This window comes from Amblyomma mixtum, chromosome 3 (genome assembly GCF_055824585.1).
Source record: "Amblyomma mixtum isolate Tamu chromosome 3, ASM5582458v1, whole genome shotgun sequence".
In the NCBI taxonomy this organism is placed as follows: domain Eukaryota; kingdom Metazoa; phylum Arthropoda; class Arachnida; order Ixodida; family Ixodidae; genus Amblyomma; species Amblyomma mixtum.
In genome coordinates, this window is record NC_143014.1 from 119,842,859 (window position 1) to 119,868,028 (window position 25,170).

The 25,170-nt window shown below is 48.9% G+C and overlaps 1 protein-coding gene and 1 pseudogene across 2 annotated transcripts in view; one reads left to right on the forward strand and one right to left on the reverse strand.

Annotated features, from left to right (window-relative positions):
- The window catches only part of LOC149351607 (sodium/hydrogen exchanger 3-like), a 164,747-nt gene that overhangs the window by 84,153 nt on the left and 55,424 nt on the right, over positions 1–25,170 (reverse strand). The window lies entirely within an intron of this gene.
- Positions 746–12,503, forward strand: LOC149351608 (uncharacterized; annotated as a pseudogene). The gene is made up of 5 exons (XR_016291578.1): positions 746–894; positions 3,395–3,468; positions 8,540–8,811; positions 9,745–9,894; positions 12,007–12,503. The product of XR_016291578.1 is annotated as an uncharacterized LOC149351608 (transcript).

The window sequence follows — 25,170 nt, forward strand, 5'->3', positions numbered from 1 at the left end:
TGTTTCTCGCCGGGTGTTCGTCTTACGTGGGGTCGCCGAGCGGATAGCACGCCCGCAACCCAAGGTCCTGCGCATTTCCATCTCTTCGCCGCCTCCAGCGCCTCTGATCGAGGGCGTGTCCTACACGCGCCTCACGCCGTTTCGTATACTATGCTGACGGGGCTCTTTGACAGCGTTCTCACGCGCCCAGCTGAGAGCGGCGGCGGCTTTATCGAGGTTCATCGAACGCTGTTCTTTTGCTGTCCTAAATGAAATGATTGGTCGCTGTCTGACAGGGCGAAAGGTTTCAGTCGACATTTTTGCCCTCTTCTGAGACATGCGAAAGCTCGTAACGCGCATTACTCATTTCATGGTCTGTGTATATTATTAATGATTGGCAAGGAGTAGTGCGTTATCGCAGAAGAATTCTATTAGAGTGACAGGGAGATCGATACTGAAAGAAAACTCTTTATATTAGTCAAAATATTTATAAAAAACGGTCGAGTTTAGTAGTTTCCGTTCGTTCCGTGATGTGCCACGTGCGTCAGAAGGCACAATCGCTGCGCAGTTTCCGCCGAGGAAACGATACGGCGCCTCATGTCCAGACCGAAGAGCTTCGTTTCCGCAGCCTACTGCCCGGTGCCGCATATAAGGAGGACGTGCGAGCAGTGGGCTCGTCCTGTAGCCAGCCTTCACTCCAAGTAGCAAACCCGCCGTTTTAATTCCCGAAGAGTCGTCCCGCTTGGTCACCGGCCCCGCTGCCACGATGCTCTTCTGCCCCGCACGGCGCCCCTTGGTGTCTTGGCCAAGGAACGTCATTCTGACAACGCCTATCGTCCTACTGACACTTGGTCTGTCTGGGAGCGAAGTGAGGATTCGTAAAGAAATTCCTTCTATAATGATGAAGCTCTACAGGTAAGTTGACTGCACTTCGATAACTCGAATGCATGCGTTTCATTCAATCGCGCCAAAGTAGCAGCCATCGCCTTGCATGGGGTAGATTAAGGGCATCTGGCATCACATCTTAATTAAGTGGAAGACTAATGCTGAAGAAGGAAACTGAGACGTTTGCCTTCATTCATTTTCCTTTCCGTTGGAGCACCGAGTATTAGCAACTGTGCACTTCAACGAAGCAGGGCAAAAGCGGACAATTCGAAGGCTTCCGTCGCAAGCTGTATGAAAGTTCGTCCGAGCCTTGCTATATAATAGAGTCAAGAGGCTTTGCCTCATTTTTCTTGAGACACAAGTGGCACGCTGAAAAGCGTGTCACTTCTGGTTCGAGAAGAACTTACCAGAAATGTTCGGTTTCATACTTAGCGCATACTTCCTGTATTAGTGTTTCGTACAGATGTGTTCTAACTTGTTCGTCTTGCCAATGTAGTTAAACCTAATTGGTGAGCGATTCTCCGATAACAGCGGTAGATATGTATCCTAAAAGGCACATATCTACCGCTTCATGAAAGAGAAGTGCGCAGCGATGACCTGCGGCCATCTTTGTATCCCACAACAGGCTATACAGTGAGCCTGTGGTTTTTATCACAGGCAGTATATTAGCATGACTTTCGCGCAAAACGTGCACCAAAAGCGAAGCGGCTGTCTTGTTAGCACTAGTCAGTGCCTTCTCTACAGCTCATTTTTTTTTCTGCTGATATTATTTGATATTGCAGTGCGGCTGTCGTGTCTCTCCCTTTGAATGCTACGAAAATCCGACGTATACACACTAGGTTTTTGGCTGCTAAGTTCAAGGCTGTTATGCCGTTGTGAAGATGTCCCGTTTGCCTCGTTGGAGCTAGACTGCATGGTATATGCCGTCTTTCAAAACTGCTCAAAACACATATCATTAAGGCTGCAGTGGTTCCCTCCTATTTATTGCTTGGTATTTTCTATCATTACCAAGCACGTATCCAAGGAAGTGTGTGTGTGTGTGTGGGGGGGGGGGGGGGGGGGTGAAGAGGGCCCCCCTTCCCTTTTCACATTTCTCTAAGCAGTGCTCCCGTTCGGCTTGCATCCCCGCTTCCCCAGCTCCACCAGATACAAGAAATTACCTCGGTCCCCTCCCCCAAAAAATCCTGCCTCTGTTATACCTAATCACTGCCGTAACGCTCTCCTTTTCTATTCACGGGTACAAATGCATGGCTTATACCGTTCCGATTGTATTTAGACGATACCGAAAAAAAAGAACGAGTCTTAAGGTGTCCGCTATAGCTTCTAGTGACGCACATCAAGCGAAAACTTTATGAAGCAAGGAAAAGTAAATGACAAAACAAAAACACACACAGTAAACTTACCTGACGAAGTGTGTTGTATGTTTTTGTTTCTGCCATTTCTTTTCTGACACCTTTTCGCTTGAGAGAACTTACGACCGCTCTTGATGGATAGTAGTGAAATGTGCGCTGAGGGTGGTAAGAAAGAAAACGGCCGCACGCCGCAGCATGACGGCAGACGGCGTTGGTGTACGCCACTGTATACTGGACAGGGATGCGATCCAAAGGGAAATACGAGTGCGGAAATGTTTGTTCTCCTGGACATCTGCCGCTGTTCTTTCTCCTTCCTTATTTCATCATGAGGATGTCTGTCTCACGACATGTCGCACGCGCATCACAAAGAGGCCTCTCCAAAAGATTAAAAAAAAAAACAGCTTAAAAGCTTAAAGCGCGAGCCAGGACATATATCGTTTCAATTTACCTCTGCCACCTCTTTCTGTCGGGAGTTCCTGGTCCATTACTGCTAACTACAACAGACGACAAGCAATTCAGGAAGGCGAAGAGAGACCGGAGAGACGCAGCCTACGCTGCTGCTGGGATGCTGGGTGCGACAACCGGAAGTTGCGAACCAAACGTCAGCGAATGACGTATTCATGGGCGAGGCCCAGTCCCAAAGCTGTTTTCTTTATTATTTTTTTCTGGTGCCCCACGTGTACGAGTTGAGGGGGAAAGGAGGAGCGTAATTTTTAATCGTCTGTAACTTCGTTGTTACTGATGCTAGCTCAAAAGGTTTTACGCTGGGGTGACGAGTGATGGAACGCCTATCTCTCATCTACTTTACGTGATCTCACTTAATTTATTGCATAGTCCCTTTAAGTACAATCATTGACAATGATCCGTCCCGCCGCGGTGGCTCAGTGGTTACGGCACTCGGCTGCTGGCCCGAAATACGCGGGTTCGATCCCGGTCGCGGCGGTCGAATTGTAATGGAGGCGAAATTCTAGAAATCCGTGTACTGTGCGATGTCAGCGCACGTTAAAGAACCCCCGGTGGTCGAAATTTCCGGAGCCCTTCACTACAGCGTCCCTAATAGCCTGAGTCGCTTTGGGACAATAATCCCAATAAACCAAACCATTGGTAATGATTCATAATCTAATTTGTGATTAAGACCAACCACGCATATTTCTTTTTGTCTTGTTTTTTTATTTCAGGAAGAACACCGTCCAGGAATGTGATATTGACACCCCCGTGATGAGCATTCCAGCGAATGCGTCCATTAAAAGTGGTAAGCGCCCAGTGTGTCAATGTGAGCGCCGCCAATTTTAGGATTTTCCGCGTGAACATTTCAATAGACAGTTCATAGACTATCTACTGTCTACGATCTGTCTAAAAACATTTTTACTGGGGTTGACTTCCCCGCAATGTCCGTCGCTGGACAGCACCAAGGTACAATTTTCTCTTCGTTCGTAGGGCTTGTGGAATTCGTTTCAGGTGGTAATGTACAACGCTTTCGCCCGCTTAGTGCGGCCAGGCCCGAAAGGCACAAACAGACTCATAATGTTTTATAACACAGGAAACGTTCGCCTCGATAGCAGCCGCCATCTAGGGATGGGATCCGAATAATACCCGAAATTCCAGGCATGGAAGTGGCACATCCCCATTTTCTATATGACATTACAAACTAACCCTTCACAACGAGTCAGAAAGAGCAATTAACAGGTAAACTTTAGGCGATTTATCTTCACACAAACTCAGCAGAAAAAAAATCAGGGGGCACTTTGTTGACCTAAAGTGCGGTGAGGCGAAAGCCTTAAGCGTGGTGGTGCTGCTTGTGTCACTCATGTGTGGTTAAGGGGTTAAGCTTCGCCTGTAAGAGCGGAACGCGACAGCGTCTTGCAACGCTGCCAGGGGGTATATTGAACGCCATCGCCCAATCGGCTCTATGCCTTGCTCGTCGGTAAATTGGTTTTTGAGGAAAGCAAAATGTATCTGTCTCTCATATCTCGGTGGACACCTAAACCTCGTCGTAACGGGAAGGGAGGAAGATGGGAGTGAACGAAGACGCCGTATTCACTAGACGCGCCTTTGCTCATTGCAAACCATTGAGCTGGCATGGCGGAGTGGTAGCGTGCTCGCCTCGCACTCCGGAGACCGAGGTTCGATCCCCGAGCTCGGCCAGTTTCCTACTCGGTTTTATTTATTTATCTGGTCTGACTAGAAAGGTTAATTAGGCTAAGCAATTAACTAAACTCAGTCACACTTACTTGGAGCATCACTATACGATCCCTTTAATTGGTTGAATGGTTACTAGCCAAAGTACAATTGGCCCCGTTTGGAATTCGCGCATTGTGACGTCACGACCGTTTCGACCAATTGAAAAGCGTGACATTTCTGTCGACAACCCCTGCTTTCAACGATAAGGCATTAAAGGCTTCCGCCTTAATACACTGAAATGATAAGGCAAAAGCAAACGCTACTTCTCGCACCGTAACCGCGGTGCTTTCAATTCGTCAGCCGTAGCACCCGTCACAGTTTAAGGAAACTTCTTGCCCGTTTCCATTAACCAACACAGTGCAACAGTTCATACACATAAAACTTTCAGTCTTGAGCCCGTTTGTCAAATAAGAAAAGGAAAGGCTGCCACGAGACTGCTTTTCAGAAATGTATTGATCGCCCTACTATTGATTTATATTTGCCCAGAGTAGAGTTTTCGTACCATCCTTTGCAGGTAGTCTCGATTAACCTTATTAAATTCCACGAAATGCGCGTAGTATTGGACGCACACTGGTACAAAAAGAATTAACACATCACAAATGCATGCTAAATGGAGACAGCTTTTTTGGCGAAGTTTACCCTTTTGAAAAGAAGGCTGTGTTTGCTGTGGATAGGTATTTTTCGGAGCGAAATGAAGCGTTTTAATCCGTTTCTAGCGCGAGCGAGAGCTGCTCGTGCAAATCGTGTAGATGTTTCTCGGAGCCATTCGCGAAATATATATTTTTGAAAATAGTCGATACTAATATGAATGATTAACATGGCGATCATTCCATACGTGCCAAATGCCTGCACGCATATGTCGGGGAAACTCTAGTCGCGAAGTTGCGGCGGCAGTAACAATGGTACCGAGCAAGTAGCTGACCCGCATAATCTCTTCGTGATCTGCGTTACGGCTGCGCCTGTACCTAACCGCTCACCCCACTGTTCAGCGAAAGACAGAAAGGAGAAAAAGAATATTAATCTTTGCGACACCAGGTGTCGCCTGAAGGATGGAGCTCGCGGTAGTTTTGAAATAACCCGCAGCGCGTTCAGGGAGAAAACAAATCGTCCACTTGCCCTTGACGGTGAGTATGACGAAATACACCTTTTACATGTTCCTCATAAACTATTAGGATTCCGATAGAAATAAGTTTCTAGTTGCCTCTCGACGGGCCATTTAATTCCTTGCTGACGGCTTCACTGCCAAGCAGGCAGTTGCTACGAAAAATGGGTGAACGATTATTTTTTTCTACTAATGCACAGTTTCATTTATCTGTGTGCAGTTGAGGTGCCGACATTCTGCACGCCATCCTTGCGATAGTAGAAAAAATAGTTATAGCTGTCGTTTCTTCGAGATATCTCTGAGCTCTTTTCGGAACGCTACCACACGCCTGCGTGGCGCATTGCATTGTCAGAGTATTTTATCAGAAACAATGCAAGGTGATGCACTGTAAACGCTTCTAAATATCATGTGATCAACCGACACCTCCACGTTGTGCACCATGCTTGTGTCGTAAACTTCCAACATGCATGGTGAAACATCTGCCAACGGGAGGTTTGCGTAGAAAGTGCGATACTGAAGCTGCAGCTTGCATAGCATTTACACGCTCCGAGAGGATGAATCTTTAATAAACAACGTTCTCAAAGTTCCACGTGTGCAAACAAGTCATGCGCGAAAATATCGTGCCGTGGGAGAAAGCAGAGCACACCGTGCGAACCGGCAATCTAGACATGCGCAGGCAGATTAGCAGGTTATTTCGCACGGATACAGGCGGTTTCAACATTGACTATTCTTTCTCTTCTCAAGGAGAGACCTTGAACGTTCCGCAAGGAGCATCTCCACGTGCTCTTGCTCATAAACCACTGTATAACTATCTGTTCTTCCAGCTCCGTAAGGTCCACGGCATTATATTGAAAACAAAGCGTTGTTCTCTCGCATATATCAGACGCTTCTTAGGAAATCCACGAGAAGCCCCAGGAGGAGCCGCCGTAGCCGTAACTCTTGTGAAGCAAGCGTACATGCCACCGAGCGCCGCCTGTCCCTACATACGCTCAACCGCCCAGCAGTTATCGCACACTGGGAGACGTGGAAAGGAGCGGTGATGGAGTTGAATACCAAATTGCGCGCCGGCTGCGTTTCTCAGAAAAATGCCGCCCGTTCAGGCTACCATGTATAAGAAAGATGACTGCTTGCCCAAGCAAAATGAATTCCAGCGTGCGCCCCGTCGGCTCTTTTTTTTTTAGTATTATTATTCTCTCCCTCGGTCAAATATGCACTTCAGTTCACCACCTGTTTCAGCCGAGTGCAGAATTATAGATCCGGTTAAAGCGGGGCTTTCTTCATCATTTTCGCGTACATTTTTCGCGCAATTATACATTCCTGTACTGAAGACCTGGGTACCGATGACCGAGCCTCGAGCCTATATCGGGCTGCTCCGAGCTCTGCAAGACACAAGGAAACGTTTAGAATGAACGCGCAAACTCCCACTTGTAATTTAGGTCGCGCCGATGGCTTGCGTCCAACTCTCGAAAACGAACGTGCTTGGACTGGAATTACGCTCCACTTTATCCGAGGCTCGCGACGTTGCATTAGCAGTAGCTGACACGAACCTGAACTCAGGAATACTTATTTGTGTTTGTATTTCTTTTCCTGGAGGGGGTAACAGGTGGGGAGAAGGTACAGCGTATCCGACGTGTTCATCTGCGTCTCTTTTTTATTTTATTCGGTACTTGCATGCTGATCAGACAATGGAAGGCGCAAGGCACAACAGTCGTTCATTTCGCGAGCCACTCGCGAAGAATGAGGAGCCTAAAAATTCCTCTACGAGTGCATTAAGTTACTCATATATTCACTAGCGGTAGGCTTCAAAACGCAGCCTGACTAGACAACGTGCATATATTATGCTGTATTGAAGACAACTGTGAGTGAGCTGCTTGCTTTTTTGATGTGCTACATCAGAGTTAAGAATACTGATGAATGATTTCATTCCTGACCATGATGGGCGATGGCTACTCCAATTTTAGGTACTCTGTTTCTCCTTGCGCAGTTATGGACGTTTGCAATCTCGGCAAGTACCACACGAGCGTAGGAAGTGTTAGATATGCAAGTGCTGACTTACATTAGGTGCTCATTCTGTAAACTAGAATGCAGGATTGTTTTTTTTTTTTTAGACGTTTAGACGGCATCTTTCAAATATGCAGTATAGCAGCAGATGTATTTTTCTTTGTTTTTCGTTGAAGTTTAAGCAACAACAAAGCTACACAGGAGTAGCTGTTGCTTTTGACGCGATAGCGCCAAATGCCCGGTTTTCCAGAAAATCCTCTGTTGGCACTGTGAGCGAAAAATCACGGGCGTGGCTCTGGCAGGTGGTCTCCAGAGAGCAGCCTGGGAGGCAGGTGGGCCACCTAGGCCACGTGACCTTGCTGCGTCATGACAACCTGCCCACCAGAGAGTGAGCAAACAGCCCACCAAGACAGGTGGTAGTTAATCACTGGTCGTTCGAGAAGAGCAACCTGGTTCGCAAAATGCCCATCGCTGGGAGCACCTGTCATCGCATGGCAGTGGGGCACCGCTTAACCGCTGCACCTCTGCGCCAGGAGGGGTAGGAGGACTCCCCGCGATCTATGAATGTAAAATAGAGAATGACCCACCATATATGAGAATTAACCCATTACGCTATCTCGTCCCCTACATTTTTTTTTTCTGAAATGATTAAGAACCCACCCTGGACATAGCCTCTCGCAATTTCTCAGTGGCTTTTATGCAGAGTTACAGGCGAAATAAAGGTGATTTATCAGGAGCATAAACTCCAGCAGAGTGAGGGCGCAAAATTCCTCTATGCGGATGAATCTATCCGGCAACATACCGATGAGAGTCAACTAGCCGAAGAACATAATCTGCTGAGCCCCACCGTTGTATACGCTCGTTGGAGGTAAATCTTTTCGTCGACCACCACTGTATACCAGATTGCAGTTTCAGCGATTGGGCACAGTGAAATCAGACAGAATTAAGTGCGCGGGTGGCGAACGAAGAAAGAGAGCGGCCGCCTCCCTTGGCTGATGTATGACCGCGAGATTGCTCGTCTCAGACTGGTCACCGGCAGAGGACACGACGAGCTTCACCTTCGCCATGGTGCGGGATCCGGAGGTCGAGCCGGTGGGACGCACGAAGCTGGCGCTGGACTTCCCGCACGAGTGCATCCTGCGTGCGGCCGGCCGCGGTCGAGATGCGAAGCAGGTGGCTGTGACGGCCACGGCCTCCGGATGGACCGGCAGCCGGCAGCTGGTCTTTCATCTGAGGTCCTCCTATTACCTGGCACACATCAGGGTTCCGCCTGTGCTGCTCCAAGGCGGCACGTTTCGTGTGTCGTTGTGGGTGAGCGACCATTAGAGGCACAAGATTCGGCTTATCTGTCCTCTCCCTTTTTCATCTTTGGTTGAAAAGCGCGAAACACGCACAGACACAAGGGAGGTAGACGCGACTGAGCGCCACTCACAACTGCTTTATTCGGAGCAAAACGCACAAATTATTAATTGAATTTATACCCTCTCCTTTTCCTGGATTTCATCCTAAATGCGAGTCGCGGGACTTGGGGCACATTGCCACGACGAAAGGCTGTTCGTGGAAGCTGTGTCGGACACGGTCTCTATGTTTTTTTGTTGTTTTTTTTTTGCTTTTAACGTTTTTCACTTTTTAAGCTGGTGAGGTGTCTCGTACGCGGAGCAGTAAAAGTTTGACTGCACTTACTTTTCGGCCTCTCACTCGCTTAGAAACTGCAGCAATGCACGAGCCGTGGCTTATGACGCTCGACAGCTCTGTCACAAACAGTTTTCTGTTGTCCCGGCTAAGAATAATGCCCTTTCTTCAGCGTTCAACTGCGCACAAACGTTGCTGTGCAACACAATTAAGCCGGTGTGGATGCCTAATCAAGAGCGTAGACGCACCCCTCACAGTTCTGCGAAGCGTGGTCAATTGAAACATTTGTGTACTTTCACTTCGTCACGGAAAAATAAAAAATAAAAGCGGAGATAACCAGCAGTACCGTATAAAGTTAGTGAGAAAAGTATTTTAAATCTTTGGCGCTTTGTCTACGAGTTCAATTACTCGCCACCTTAGGTGAAATGCAGGGGTTCCTAGTTTGTTTTAAACGTCTTAGGATAATCGTTACCTTGCCTTTGCCATCACTGTTCGTACGCTGTGTGGATAAGTGGTGTGTAACGACTGTATTTACTGTCTTGTGCGGCCTGAAAGAAATAACCGTTCTCAATCAGGTATGTTAACCACGTAATGCAAAGCTCTTATTTTCAGACAAACGAGACCCATGGCTTCCCGTGCACACCGAGCCAGGCATCTGCGAGCCTCATCGTTAACTACCCTGAATGTCGGAAAAAAACTCCACGGCGCCTCAAGCGCCACCACTACTACGAGTCTGGCCCCGGTTCACTTCGCCCGTGAGTGGTAGCGCATGTTTATTTTGAATAATTGAACCAAATAAAGAAAAATGTATCATCTTCGTCCGCCTCTTCCATTTGTGTTGAAAGGCATTATATTTTTGTGTCTTGCAAACCACGGTGTGTATATACGCGGTGTTTCATCCGAGACTTCACACAATGTTTAAAAATAGGCTTTTTGAGTTACAGGAGCGCTGTCTTCGGCAAAGCATTGCCAGCGGTGTAGTATATCAGAATACAGCTAAGACGTGCCAACTAGCAGGCTGGTTCACTAATATTGAATGTTTAATTTTTTAACTATAACCGTTAGGCTACTTAATTTTGAGAGGCGTGTAGCCCACCGTAAGCAATATCCATATCAGTTCTTAGAATCTCGAAAACGCCGTTACCCTCGGCGCTGTGGCCCAACATATTTCGGCTATAACGCGCCAGAATACAAGCGCTTTTGAGAAGCTTGCAGGCAAAGCAACCTCTCCAGTGCACACAACGCGTCGAAATATCCAAAATTTGTTGGGCTGCAGCGGCGAGGAAAACCGCGTTTTGGAAATTCTAGAAACTGATAGATATGGTTTTACTTACAGTGGGTTATACGCTTCTCAATAATTACAGAGCCTAACAGTAATAGTTAAAAAGTTCACTAGTCAATATTAGTTAACCAGCCTGCTAGGCAGCACGTCTTAGCTGTATTCTGATGTACTACGCCGAACAATGCATATATATATATATATATATATATATATATATATATATGTGTGTGTGTGTGTGTGTGTGTGTGTGTGTGTGTGTGTGTGTGTGTGTGTGTGTGTGTGTGTGTGTGTGTGTGTGTGTGTGTGTGTGTGTGTGTGTGTGTGTGTGTGTGTGTGTGTGTGTGTGTGTGTGTGTGTGTGTGTGTGTGTGTGTGTTGTATGGTTCCTCACTACTGCTTGGGTCTGTATACGGCCTGCAGTATTGTACAAATAAAATAAAGTAATAAATAAATAATACTGCCTTGGAGAACGCCGCTGAAGCTGCGTTCTCCGAGGCAGTATTATTTATTTATTACTTTATTTCATTTGTGCAATACTGCAGGCCCTATACAGGCCCAAGCAGTAGTGAGGAACCATACAGCAGACCTGCATAACATAATGCCAACTGTTGGGTTCTGTACAAGCGATGAAGAAAACACTAAAAGAGGAAAAAACAAAAAAAAACAATTGGCGCCAAAGGTTATCAGTCAAAAACTCGTTCACTCGCAGAAAGAAGATTTAGATTGCGAACACATCATGGGGTAGGTTGTTTCATTTGGCTACTATCCTAGGAAAGAAAAAAAATATTTAAAGTGTCCGAGGGCGAATAATGGAGATAATTTATGAGGATAACAATGACGTGAGACTAGGTGAAGAAGGCTAAAAATATGTCGAAGGGTTAAGTAGGAACTGGAACTGGTAGATTTTAAAGAGGAATTTTATTCTGGCTAGTTTTCTCCAGAATTTTGCTTGGTTTGGTTTATCGGGGTTTAACGTCCCGAAGCAACTGAGGCTATGAGGGACGCCGTAGTGAAGGACTCCGGAAATTTCTACCACCTGGGGTTCTTTAACGTGCACTGACACCGCACAGCACACGGGCCTATAGAATTTCGCCTCCATCGAAATTCGGCCGCCGCGGCCGGGATCGAACCCGCGTCTTTCGGGTCAGCAGCCGAGCGCAGTAACCACTGAGCCTCCGCGGCGGGGCAGAGAACTTTAAGGACTTTATGTTATTAATTCTCACTAATTCAGATAGCGAATCATGTGGATGGTAGCGACTGTATATAAAACGAACTGTTGGTCTTTCCATCTGTTCAAGCTTGTTAATGTCTTTCTTAGTGAAAGGTTCCCAAAATTCGCAGGCGTACTGTAACCGAGATCGAATTAACGAGTTACAGGGCAGAAGTTTTGCGTCGGAGGTGCAGTGTTTAATGCTGTGTCCGACTTGACAGAGCTTGCAATGAGCAGAAACGCAGACGTTGTCAATACGGGTGGTTTGTAATTGCTACGCCCCAAATATCTGAAAGTGTCGGGCCTGAGGGAAGCACCAACTTTGCGCATGCCACACGACGACCGCCCAAATTCTGAATGAGAATGGCGCCAATTGCAGTGAGCGTCGGGTGCCGTGGCGCTGGGGGGGCCCAGCCGCCCACTCGCGTGCCTGCCGCTTGGTGCCGCTCCTGGTGGACTTCGAGAGGATCGGCTGGGACGTGTGGGTGGTGGCGCCCTCCACCTACATGGCGAACCAGTGCGTCGGCGAGTGCCCGTCCTCCATGATACGGCGCCTCAGCAGCACCAACCACGCGACGGTGCTCAGCCTGCTGCGCGATGTGCAGCCGAAAGACGTGTGGGACGCGTGCTGCGTGCCCGTGAACTACGCGGACCAGACCATGCTTTACGTGGACGACTACAACCACGTGCTGCTGAAGACCTTCAGAAACATGACTGTGTCCCAGTGCGGGTGCCTTTGATGCTGCCCGAGGCCCTCCATACAGCAGCAAGCCTCTACCCGCTTTGCCGGCTGAGATGACTGCTGGGGACTGCCGGGCGTCCAGAGCTTTCGTGCAGCTTAGGGCCGACGGGCCGGCGCAGCCTACGCGAGGAACTTGCCTTTGGAACCCACTTCAGTGCGCTGGCAATGCTAAGTGTTTGCTTGTAACTCAGTCCGTGAAATTACTCGATGCTGACGTGACGCAAGCAGAACGAATCAAATTGCGTCAGCTGGCCGAATATCATCATAACACTGTGTCGACTGCGTGTAATTATGCAATGTCTCCTAATATTCATGGTTGTTCTTAATTTATTTTCTGAAATATTAATTCGATATGCACTGAATGTATTAAACCACGTACACAGGAAGTGAGCAGTTGTCTCAATTATTTGCTGTGCGTGAACAGCTAGGAAGAGTTATGTTTATCTGGCGAAAGAGGGTGACTGGTGGTTGCTTTGTATAAATAGTTGAACAGGGCACGCGTTTGACTAATATGAGCTACCGTCACATTGGCGACTTGGCTATACAACAATCAATCGAAATTTTTACGACTGTGACAAATGCTATTGTGATGCCACCGGCGCCACCGATACATCGCAACATATCAACCGTCCTTTAAAAAGGCGAGTAAGGCGAAAGTCACGGACGCCTAATTCCCGACAGACGAGTTTCTATTTTTTCGTTTTCTTTTAACTGCTTCTTCACGTGTTTTAAACATTTTTTTAATCATCTAAAAGGTTTCCACCACTCGAGAGAAGACGAATATCAACCCTGTTACTATCGTCATCATCATTCTTCATCACCAAAAACAATGCAGCACCATCACCAAGTGCAATGCCAAATCAAAATCAGTGCTTTGGAATTACTGTCTTCATTTGTCTCGCAAAAGCTTGAAATCTCTTTCGTATTTGTGACACACGTTGTTATTTATGGCTATCCAATAGGCCAGACAGTTGAGAGCTGATGTTTGTAACTGGCTTCGAATTTTCAGTTACTGCCATTTTTCAACAGTTATCCTCTGGTTTAAACTTTCCCGAGCACAGTCGTTTTATTGTCGCAGAGTAATGCTGTCTTTTCGCCAACTTTTTGCATTTTGTATTTCCTCGTTGAGGTGTAACTGCGCCTCAAAAAGAATTTTCGCACTTTGCTCTAGACTTCCCCCAAACTGCTTGACATGTGGCTTTTACTTTCTTCGGATTTCCCTTTCGGTTTTCGCAGGTGTAAGTAGACAACAAAAAAATGTTGTAAAAGAAAAATCGATTCGATCGTGTTTCCTAGAGATGTTTACAAACATCTCTAGGCTATCATCATGTGAAATAGCTGCACCTGCGTGTAACAGTGAGGTCCGTAACATAATCAGTGAGAATAAAACTCTAGGCAAATGACTGATATATACCGGAAAGCCGCAGAGGCTAGAATCCTCGCTTCGCCCGCGTCTCTGACTCGGAAGGCTCGAACGCTGTTGCATTAAACGAGCGGCCGCAAGCAATGAGTAAAGCCCAGCACCTCTCTCATTTTAATCTCTGGAAGGTGCCTCAGCTTGGTGGCTGCAGCGACCGGTGACGACTTTTGAAACGAGTCATCGACACCGTAAACGGCGCCCCAGCGTCTGGTACAATAAGGGCAGCGTTTACGAAGATCTACGCGGGTGATGCCACGCATACTTGTTTGAGCCCTTCCAAGGAAAAGAGAAAGCCGGAGGCTTCCGTCCGTTAAAAAAACCAACCACCCCATACAACGCTGTGAGGCTGGCACAGCGCTGATCGCTTCGACCGAAGCAAACGCCCGGGCTTGTTTTGCAGCCGCGCGAGTGCGCGAGGCTTCGTTAGCTTCGTCGTCGTGCTCGGTGCGCGTGAAGGCCCTGCCGAAAGGTGGCGCCTATATTCCTGGGGAGCCCGTGAAAGTCGTTTCTTACGTACCTTCCAATTAAAGGAGCTTCCAAACGCTTTCGTGGCTGCTATGATAGTCTCGAAATCTATACTGTTGGTACGAAGAGTCAGGGAAGCTAAATTCTACTGCGTCACGCAGGGTGAAACATTATTCCGGGCGCGAAAGGAAAGTACTGCATGTTTAAGGCACAAAGACAACTACACAAGAAACAGATAAAAGTCATGATTGTCAAGTGCATCGCGTGGTATTGCCAAAGCTTCAAGGTCGACGGTCGCAGTTCCACCGATATATTGCCTTGTGTACCTTCAAGCACACTAACCACATACGTCAAGAGGAGACGGTAAGTCACAAAGGCAGGAAATCTTCAACGCAATGTGTTTCAACGGCCTACCCCATCGGTCTGCTCAACGAAGACCAAACTAGACCCCTTCAGTGCTCGGTATAGAACCAGGAGACACATACGTCGAATATACAAATACGCGACGCGGAACCAAAACTCGTTCAGGCGCCGCGTAGCTTATAGAATCTGCGATCGAATCATATGGCGGCACGGAACGCACCCCACTTTGTAGTAGCGAAGGAAGTGGGGAGAAAAACAAAAAAAGAACGGCACAGGCGACGACACACACGCACACGTTTCCCGAGCACGTCTAAAGGAATGTGCCGTGAACTCGGACATGGACGAAGACCGACCAGCTGCGGGCGGCCGCCGGACTATCGCTCTATAGCGCGCGGAAATGGGCGGCGCGACGCAACGAGGGGCGAATGGAAAGGGGACAGGAGCAGAAGCGTCCGCGGTCAGGGAGGGAAGACGACAGCAAAACAAGACAAGTTTCATTTCCTCCATCGTCAACGGCCTCGCTCGCCTGACATGATTGCCGCGTTTCGCTTCTGCCGGATCGTTCCTGCTTTCGCTCTTTGAAATAGCCCCAGCGAATGAAAATAAAGGCAAAAGAGCAAAATCAGTAACGAGGCGTAAACAGGGGTCTACGGCATTCCTCCTGTAGCGACAACGCTATTCGTCGTCGCCTGACCCGATAATCCGGCGATAATCGGAAGAGATTTCGTCGTTTTGTTTTCTTCCTGCCTCAACCCGCTTTTAGTGCGCACAGTCCAGGCAGCAAGTGATTCGAACAGGAAACGAGCTAGTAAGTCGAGGAAAGATTGCGGCCGAGCGCCGGGAAGGAACGACTGCCAGCGGAGGCAGTCTCGAGGACCAACCAGTCGCTCTCGGATTCTGCTGTTTTACAACTCCGACTATTGACGCTGACCGAAGCTTAGGAATCCTCTGTACAGGTGTAACGCACGGCGTAAACTCATTCGCAAATATGTGCCACACAAATGAATGTGAGTGCAAGCGTGAAGTTATACGCTAGCGATCTTTGAACGCTAGAGGTCACTGCAGTCAATACATACAAGTCACTGCATCAGTGCTAGCTAGATGATGGCCTTATTTTAGTGGCATAGGTAGGTCAGAAAGCCATCTGGAAAGCACATTACGCCAGTATTTACAGGAAGAGTGATGCTATTGGTAACTAGACAAAGAAAAAACAAAACAAAGCGAACACAAGTAGTCTGCACTGCACGAGACCTTGACTTGAACGGTGCGCTCTTGCCGGTGCTGCAGTCGCTACGAGCTCGCGCCCTGGCCTCCTGGTCTTCTTGCGTGAGTGTGGACCGAGGGGAGAATACGATGAATATGCAGCATTCCTTCTAATCCCCTTGGACCTCCCGATAAATATGTTTCTGCCACAACTGCGGCATTTAAAAAAGACCGTCAATTAACGGATTTCACAAGCTGTGCAAAATAACTGACACAGGCGGGCAGTAAAGGTTATCAGCTAGAAAAACTCAGCTGTCACTCATTTGAATGAACCGCTCGACCTTTAAACATCGATTCCCGTCACGTGGCACGAGCCAGCAAAGCAAGGCAACAGCGGGCGTTGGATGCGATTCGCCGAGAAGCGAACAGAGTCGCAGGAGCGACAAAAAAATGAAAGCAGGCGCGTCGGAAAGCCAGCTCCCGCGATTCGGGCACGCCTCAGTGGAGCCGCGCCAACGCCGGCGGGAGGCCCAGATACACCAGGCAGGGCTTTGCGCGTCTCGCCGCCGCACGCATGATCGCCGAGCTATGCCAGCAGCGTGGTGGCGACGACGACGAAATAAGTGTCCCCGGAGGTGCGCGCGCGAGAAAAAGAGACCATTGCAAAACGCATCCTGTGTCACCCACAACGGTCCGTGGCCCGTGTCACCTTGGCCAGGGGCTGGCAGCGCGGCGCGTGCCGCCGGCCGTATAATAAGGGGGCGGCCAATATACACAGCAAGGCGCGGCCGCGCGCCAGGATCTGCGGCGGCGAGCAGGGATGCACGCTACAGTAACGGCGGACATTCTGCAATGGCGCGCCGTCGCTCTCCCAAGGCATGAATATGATCGCACGGGACACGCTACAGTCGCTGCGCGCGCCTCTTCGCCCCGGGCCGGTCAGGGCTGTGCGCCGCCCCGTCGTCTCTCGAGCTCCGGCCGGAACGACGCCGCGGCCACCGCCGACAATGCAGGCAGCTTTTAGGCGTGCTGCAGGGACTTATCGAATAAATGCCCTTTCCTTGTACCTCGATACGCTCACTGGCCGGTGAGTTACGAACGAGCATGTCACGCTAGCTGGAATCTGCGGAGAATCGTTGTGGGCGCTGCAATGTGCGTGTTTGTGTGTGTGCGTGCGTGTTGCGGTGGCAGAGAAGACTCTGGTCTCCTCGGTGCCTCTGGAAACGTCACAAAATCGTTGAGGTCAACTCTGCGATTGGCTGATCGTTGGAAAGAAGCAAACGTACAAAGACAATGCCATCTATAGCCTGCCTAGCTAAAAAGGAAACGTCGATGGCACTGCGTCGATTCTGGAAGCTGTTTGGCTTTTCTGTGCCGTAGGTTTATCTTCATAACATGGAGCTCATAAATTAACCATGGTAACGTGGTAAAAGCGATTGCGCATCATGGTTTTCAAGAGTGTAGAGCTCATTGAATTTGCGTCTGCGCCGTGCATTTCCCACCAAATATCCCCAGGGTGGGAAGGAAAATGAACGTAGGAAAGCTCTACTTCAGGGCTTTGAAGTGTCAGAGGTGACCTGCGCTGCACGCCACTGCAGCACATGAACCGCAGTCTGGAAATTTTAAAAATCGTGGTGTACCGTGTTGAAAGTATACGCGAGCGGCGCAGCCACTTTTTACTCAGCCTTCTTTGACTGGTGCGTACTCTCTGTCCTGTATACACCGTACCTGGCCAATAACGAGCAAAGTAATTGCGGCAGATTCAAGCAGGACTATTCGCACAAGTATAGTCTCGCATCTCTCGCATCGATGTTTTCATTTTCATTTTGATTCAACGCACGAATCACGAACACAGAGAGGGAGTGTGGAGCAAAAGTTGTCAATTCAAACTTGAACGCCATAAACGCCGCTTATAAAACTCACTAAGCAACATCGGTACTTCGAGCAGTCAGAACCCTTTCAGCGAAGGACAACTGTTCATGGCGTGCGACAGCGAAATCAAACATGACACCTTACCCAAAGAAGGAACGATACAGCTTTGTATAAACAAACAACAGTTTACACGACATTATCAGCATGCATTTGTAGGCTTATCGCATGCAGTTATATTTGTAATAATGCGCTGGCCGCTATGAAACCGAGGCAAGGACTACTTTGAGCGCGAACAAAATATCCTCGTTTAACACGTTACGACGCACACCGAAGTCTATTATCTCGTCCCGGCGCGGTGGCTAAGCGGCTTTGGCGTTTGGCTGCTGATTTACAAGGTCGTGGGTTCAATCCCGGCCGCGGTGACCACATTTCAATGGAGGCAAAGTACAAAAACGGTCTCTGCGATCTCAGCGCACGTTGAAGAACCCCAGGCGGTCGAAATAATCATGAGCCCTACGCTACAGTGTCCCTCATAGCCCGTGCGTCGCTTCGGGACGTTAAACCTCACAATTTATAATAATCACCTCGCAGTTCAATTAGGTTGCGCGGCATCTTTGGTTTTTGTTTATACAGCTATTTTGTGCTACACGACTTTTAGCCGGCGTGTGTAAGGCGAAATACATGTATATTAAACGATTTCAGTGCCATGCCTGGTCGGAGGCAGGCGATGACGATGTCCTCGGTCAAGACGCGTTTTCATTGTTTTGCATTTCGCTCAAGTCAGTAGCACCCCGGCGCTTCGGTATCGTGCCCCAGCTGGAAGGTCGCTGCCCCTGTGGACTGCATGTGCGCTGGGTGCAGCTTCCGTGGCACGTGCTGGCATGAACCGACGGCCACTGCGACGTGTGCCGGGCACATGCGGTACGTTCCCGGCATCGCGACTAACACCGACATATTCGTGCCGAGTTGTCGGGACGCGACAGCACTTAAAGCGTATACCGGTGCACACTTCACTCGGTAGCTTGTTTCGAGAGCCACCGTTGCCTATTGGGTGTCTCCTAATTAACCATACAAAGCTTGTGGCGTACGGTTAATTGCCCATGAAGCGAGAGGTAACTGGCTCCTCTCGTATAGAGGCCGGATTTGTCCCTCTATGAAACTTCAAATCAAATCGTTATCTTTCATGTATGCGCAGGAATATGAAAGGGCTGCGGGAAAAAAGCTGCCCTTTGGCAGCTTGGCTGGCCCGCTAGCCCAGTCCTTTTAACTTCGAGGGAGGTTTCGTGACTAGCAAAAGAGCTATCAAAAATACCCAGGCTCCCATTACAATTCTTTACCGCGCAAATCGTAGAAGGTTCGTCCCATAGCTAAAGCCGCAGAAATCTGAGAAACTTACCAGTGCAAACAACAACCTAACTGGAATAGCACACGCGACCTCTGGCTGTGACAATGCCCTCCAGGGATAACGAAGGCGGGTGCGAGTGTTCGGTTACGCTGCGAATGACTGCGAGTGAAGTTTGAGCCGCGCTTCCGGAGATAGGGTAACATTCTTGCACTTTTTCGTCGGTCGAGGCGAATAGGTTTTATTCGTTTCACTTGAAGAAGCGAGCTCTGAGAGCTCGAAACATGATCTGCCCTAACTTCAGCTCCCGTGATTGAAGCAGGAAAGCTTTGCGAACAAGCCTTAAACAATGTGCTGCTTTACAATTTTTTATTGCCGCCGCGGTGGCTAAGCAGTTATGGTGCTCGGCTGCTAACCCGAAAGACGCGGGTTCGATCCCGGCCGCGGCGGCTAGAATTTCTTTGGAGGAGAAATTCTAGAGGCCCGTGTACTGTGCGTTGTCAGTGCACGTTAAAGAACCCCAGGTGGTCGAAATTTCCGGAGCCCTCCACTACGGCGTCTCTCATAGCCTTAGTTGCTTTGGGACGTTAAACCCCATAAACCAAACCAAACCAATTTTTTATTATGAAATGTAGTGACCAAGTTATACTTTTTGGGTCTTGCCTAATGTTTTTTTGTCACTGGAGTTGTCTCTTTCCATCGTTGGCGACAGTAAAATGTGATAATTGTTAGGCAGGAACTACAGGGCTAGTGGTCTATTTTCATTTAGGCACTCCGCGCAATGCATGAGTGACGAGGAATGGAAAAGAAATGCAACGACCGCGTTTTAATGACCTTTCGCCCCACTTTTCTGCTATTTCTTCCCACTGCGTACGTAATTTCGAGCCTTTAAATATGAAGCCTCCTCAAAAGTGATGGCTTTGAAGCGGCCTCTTTTCGCGCGCGTTGTGTACGGTGCTGCAATAGCTCTCTTTGTACTTTTTTTTACTTCTTTTTTTTCAAGCTTCGTGTGCAGCGAGGTATGCATATTTTCAAGCGGTTTGTTCACGGTCTGCCGATCAAGTTTGCCAACCACAACCTAATGTCATTTTCACCGCCTGATGTTTGCTTATTAGAACCACGAAACAGGCGGGTGAGATGTGTCAATATTTACGTCACCAAAACCTCAACAAAGAAAATACCTGATGCGAACACCGATAAGATGTATAGCCATTTAGCGACATGTTTCACACACACAGCATACCGACGAGAGATGCAATGTGCAGAAAATGCATTTTCCCTTTTATTTTTTCCGCATTCATGTTGCGAGAAAGAATCCTATCTATTCGGGATAGGCAACAGAATCTATGGCGATCTGAAAATCCTTCCTTCAGCTGTTCCAGGCCCTGAAGCAGCTGGTCGTTGTTGTAGCTCTTGCTGCTCAGGAAGAGGCTGATAGGGCTGCCTCCGGCTGGTCTCTTGCTGTTCCTTCCTCCTTGCCACGTGACGCGGACAGTGCGAGGCCTCGATCAATTCCTTTCACAAAATTTTCTCAGGCACGCGCTGCTCGCTCCTTCGTTGCTTCCGCAGCCTGGAATGCGAACGAGCCTCTCTCGCCGGCGTTCATGTTACGCTCGGCTCGTCCGCTTGTTTTCCCGGGGATCGTTTTTCTGCCATCGACAAGAGAATTTGCTGGGGCACGGTGTTTCTCCTGCGCGCGCCAGCACCGGATTAGACTGGTCGCCGGTGCAGCTGCTCCCTCGGGGGCGGCGAGATCGAAGGCAGTGGCTGCGTCGGGGGAAAGGGAAAGCAGGTGGCGCTAAAACAACGGGATGTATGAGAGGTCGGAAGGAGCAGGTTGGGTTTTTCCAAGGAGAGCGGGACTTCGTTCCTTCGGTGTCCCCCGACAAAAGAATCGCGTCAAGGGAAGCGCCGCTGCTGTAAGTTCTCCCGAGAGAGCCCGGAACGTCGCCTCGCCCTTTTGCCGGTCGCATGAGCCACGCGGCCAAGCGCGCCGACAGGAACCGCGAGCCGGCGCTCCGGAGAAATCGGCCGCCACCGGTGCACTTTCGAGAAGCCGACAGTCTAAGCGATGGTTCGCTGAATACACACGCATTCACTCGGCGGCAACGGACACGATACCGCACTGACGCACGGAACGCACTGCAGGCGTCGTTACTGACAAAGGGCGACTTCGAGAGGAAATCCCACTTAGTGGTGCTAACTGATGCGCGGCCACCACAAGCCGCGAAGTGGAACAGAACTCGCGGCTAGATAATATTTCGCGTAGTCTCCGGAATTGTAAGTTTCTAGCGCATGTTATTCAGCCCCGTTCAGAGCACTGGCACTGAGCCGTGGCTTTTCATAGCACTTGAAGTCATGCTAAGAAGCTTCTGTGTAAGCTGCAAAAGAGGCCAAAAAAGGAACCACCGTTAAACCTCCGATGTCTAGGTCAGCGAAGAAACGAGTTGCTGCTGGCAGCCGGATTAGGAGAAAATTGAAAGTAAATCGGATTATTTTTCCACTGTCGCTGCGGTGCTCCTGACACGAGTGGGTGGCTTGTCTGCCGTGATAGCAAGCTGCTCGAGGACGTAGAGGCTGTGACTTTTGATCTAATTAGTTTGCTCTGGTTTGGAATGTTGAGTCTGTTCGCTTGCGCGCTACTTTCTTCTGTTCGCGGTTGGCTTAAGTATAATGTTGAGTTTATTTTGAAAACTTACTATCTCTTAAAGGCAAAAAGACATAAGTGACAAGGCCAATATCAAGCTTAATTTTTTTTTTCACAATTCAGTTTTCATCGCAGAAAAAATATTTTGACCCGAAAAATCTCTCGTGACTGAATTCCTACTAAAAGGACTATGGACTTATTATCCCGCTGACAGTCAACGCTTCACAGCTATAGAAGTAAGTCTCTTCTCATTTACAGCTCGTTGGCACGCAAATTACCGCTCACAGCGGCTTCTTTCTTATTGCTACGTATTTTTCCTGACTTCCCTGACACCCGTTTTCTATAGGGAAGTGTAATAGCTGCACTGTTATCGCTCTTATCACAGCAAGCAAAATTTTTTACCTCCTCCCCCGCTTCGCCCCTTTATTAAATTATTTTTTAAAGCAACAGGAGTTTGATGTTCGGCGGCGTTACTCTTGCCAGCTGGTGGCAAGCGCACTGTAATTCTTGCGAGTTGGGTAGTGGGACCCTTTGGTGGGTGACCTTCAGAACATTGATAACTGCGGTGCAACGGTGCAACGCCCTCGTCTGTACCTGGCCATTTCTGGGGAAAATCTAACCAGGGCAGTCTAATCTGTCCACGGGAGCAGCCAATTCAGCGCAAGGGTAAACAGCAAAAATCTGGTTGCAGCGATCAACTGTCGATATCTTGGTTAACTGAGAATGAGGACAGCTCCCCTCTTGCCGTTTCTTACAGTGCTCTCCAAATTTTTCGTCCCAGTGACGACTTGGCAAGTAAGAAACTTAGCTTTTTCTTCAAATTCCGTCCAAAATTTTTAATCGGTTTATTTCCTTATATATGTATTTTTTGTTGGGCGACGTCTTATTTACAGAACTTAATCCGATGCGAAAGCAATGAATGACTGCTACAAACCTACACAGTTTACTGCTCGGTCGTTTGAGAAAATCAGCTGCAACTAAATGAATATGGCCGCTCTGACCTTCTTAACCTTTTCATTTTCTGCATCTTCGCATTTTTCGTCATTTTATAAAAAATCAGCAGCAATGCATTGAGCGTCGCTCCGTGAAGCCGTGTAAGCACGTGGCAGGTTGCAACCTCGATGCTTAATTTGATACGACCACTTCGTTAACAGCCTTTACGTGACGGATTTCGAACTCGTGGCCTCACCACGCGCGGAGGTAACTAAACGTGCTCATACGCTCCACAGTACTCGAAAAGCGCGAGGCAGCAAAAGTGCTGGCCATGTGGGGTACACAACAACGCTGGCTACTTCACGTAACTGCGAAGTTGTATTCTTTTACTGAATTCCTGTGCTTCCGTATCCCCACCCCCTCAGGCACAGCGCGTCCTTCTTCATATTAAAGAGGCGCCGCAGTGGGCAGCTCAGGTGGTCAAAATTGATCCGGAGCCCTCCACTATACGGCGCCTCTTCCTCTCTTCCCCTGGTTTAAATCCCTCCCACACCCCTTCCCTCGCGGCACGGATCAGGTGTCCACCGAGAGTGGGACAGGTAATGCGCCATTCATTTCCTTGATAAAACATCTGCGTTTACATTTGTGTTTATCTAGGCGGTACGTCATCCAGAAAGAGCGCGCTGCTTCGCGAAAGGAAATATAGGCACAAACAATAACCTTGTACCCATTCCGAACTTACTTCTTTCAAATGCCACGGTTCAAGTTTCCCTTCTGGCGAATTCACATTTCTGATGCCCGAGTAAACGAGCGCGGCACGCACTGCGTTCGCATAGCCCACGGGAAATGCCGTTATTCGGCAAGGGGAGCGTGGCGCCGCCGAAGCGGGCTCAGCACTCCAGACAGACACTGGGGGAGAAGCGACGCGTCAGAAACGTTAGAACAGAGCAGAAGCGACGGGACCGACGGCTCTTCGCTCACTGCAGCGACAACAGGCCTCGAGCGAAGAAGCTCCGCTCTGCCGCTGCGGCCGCCGCGCGTGCAATTCGATCCGCTCCTGCGTTGCTTTGTTCGCCGAAGTGCGGCGAGCCGCCACGCTTGAGGGGCTCGCCACACGACGCGCGCGCTCTCATCTCGTCCTCTTCGGCCGCTAAAGGCAAATTAAAGGGGAAAAAAAGAAGCGACACAGTTCGAGAGGGTTGCATGAACAGAACAGATTCGCTATTTTGGTTATCTCCTCAGTGTACAGTTTCGGTGCGTGGCGTGGGCGAGCGCGAAGTGGGCCTCGAATCGAATGAAGTCGTGTCGGCTCGAGTACAGCTTCTACTACAGAACGAGAAACGGGTTTCGGCTGGTCTCTTCTGGGAGGTGAAGAACATAGCCGTGCCGTTACGCTGGCTGATCCGCGCAACCGCTTCCTCGACGTTATACGGCACTGTTTGGTGTTCGCGCTGCAGCGAGTCACTCGGTGCGTTGTCATCGCACGCAGCAAACCAGCGCTGCAGACGCGATCGTGTGCCTCCGCGCTGGTCCACAGGCCTGCGTCTGCAGCACTCCCGCTCTGTAGTCGCTGAAGCGAAATCTCAGCAAGCGCCGGTACAAGCGTCACACGATGGCTTCAATGTAGAAAAACATTTCAACGGCAGCCACGCCGTAACACATTTCACAGTAAAACAATTAAACAAACCGCTCAGCTAACGGCTGTAGCTGAAGCGACGAGTTCGACCTCCGAACAACAAGGTGACCAGGCTGATTCAGTCAGGAGACGTCAAGATGTCAGCGCCGACTCAGCGAAGCAAGCGGAAAATCGACTAGTCACGACGGAGACAGCTGCGTTTTTCGTGAGTTTAGGCGCTGTCTTGCTTTCTCTACTGAGCGTGTTAAGTCGACGATGACGACGATTAGCATAGACGCTCATGCAGTTTCGAGCATCTCTTTTTCGAACGACCGGCTTGCACAACACCGAATGAAGTAGTCTGTCACATGCTATTTAAGTGTGGTTTCCGCAATAAGGCCTGTTTTATTCACTTGGAGCGTTCAGTGTCAAAAATCGCATCAGCGGTGCTTTGGCTATAGCGATGAATTTACATGGATGACGGGTTTTATCTAGTACAGTCTTCAAACGAATTGCGCTCTTCCCCGTAACTCTTCAAGAGAGACTTTCTGACGGTCGATCCCGTCTGCCGTCAAAGGTAAAGCGAGGTTGCCCTGAATGTCTACAGGCAAAGAAAGTGAGATGTCGATCAGCGGACTTCCAGGAAGAAAGTCCATGTATTCAATTTGGATTTAAAGATGTTGTTAAATGTTGTTAAGCAGCGCGAACAGATGACAGGGTCTTGTGGTAAGGTATATTCGCACTGCTTCCGCGGCGATGGATCCGTAAATGTCCCTTAATTTAGGTACGAGGACATCACACACTTGAAACGCCCAGCGATTCGGTAATAGCTGATTTGACGAAAGAGGTCGTAGTAGTCAGTGTATACGCAGTACAGACACTATAGTGCCAGTACGAAATCCGGTTGAATAACGTACCGGAGTGCATGTATCACACGTGAAGTTG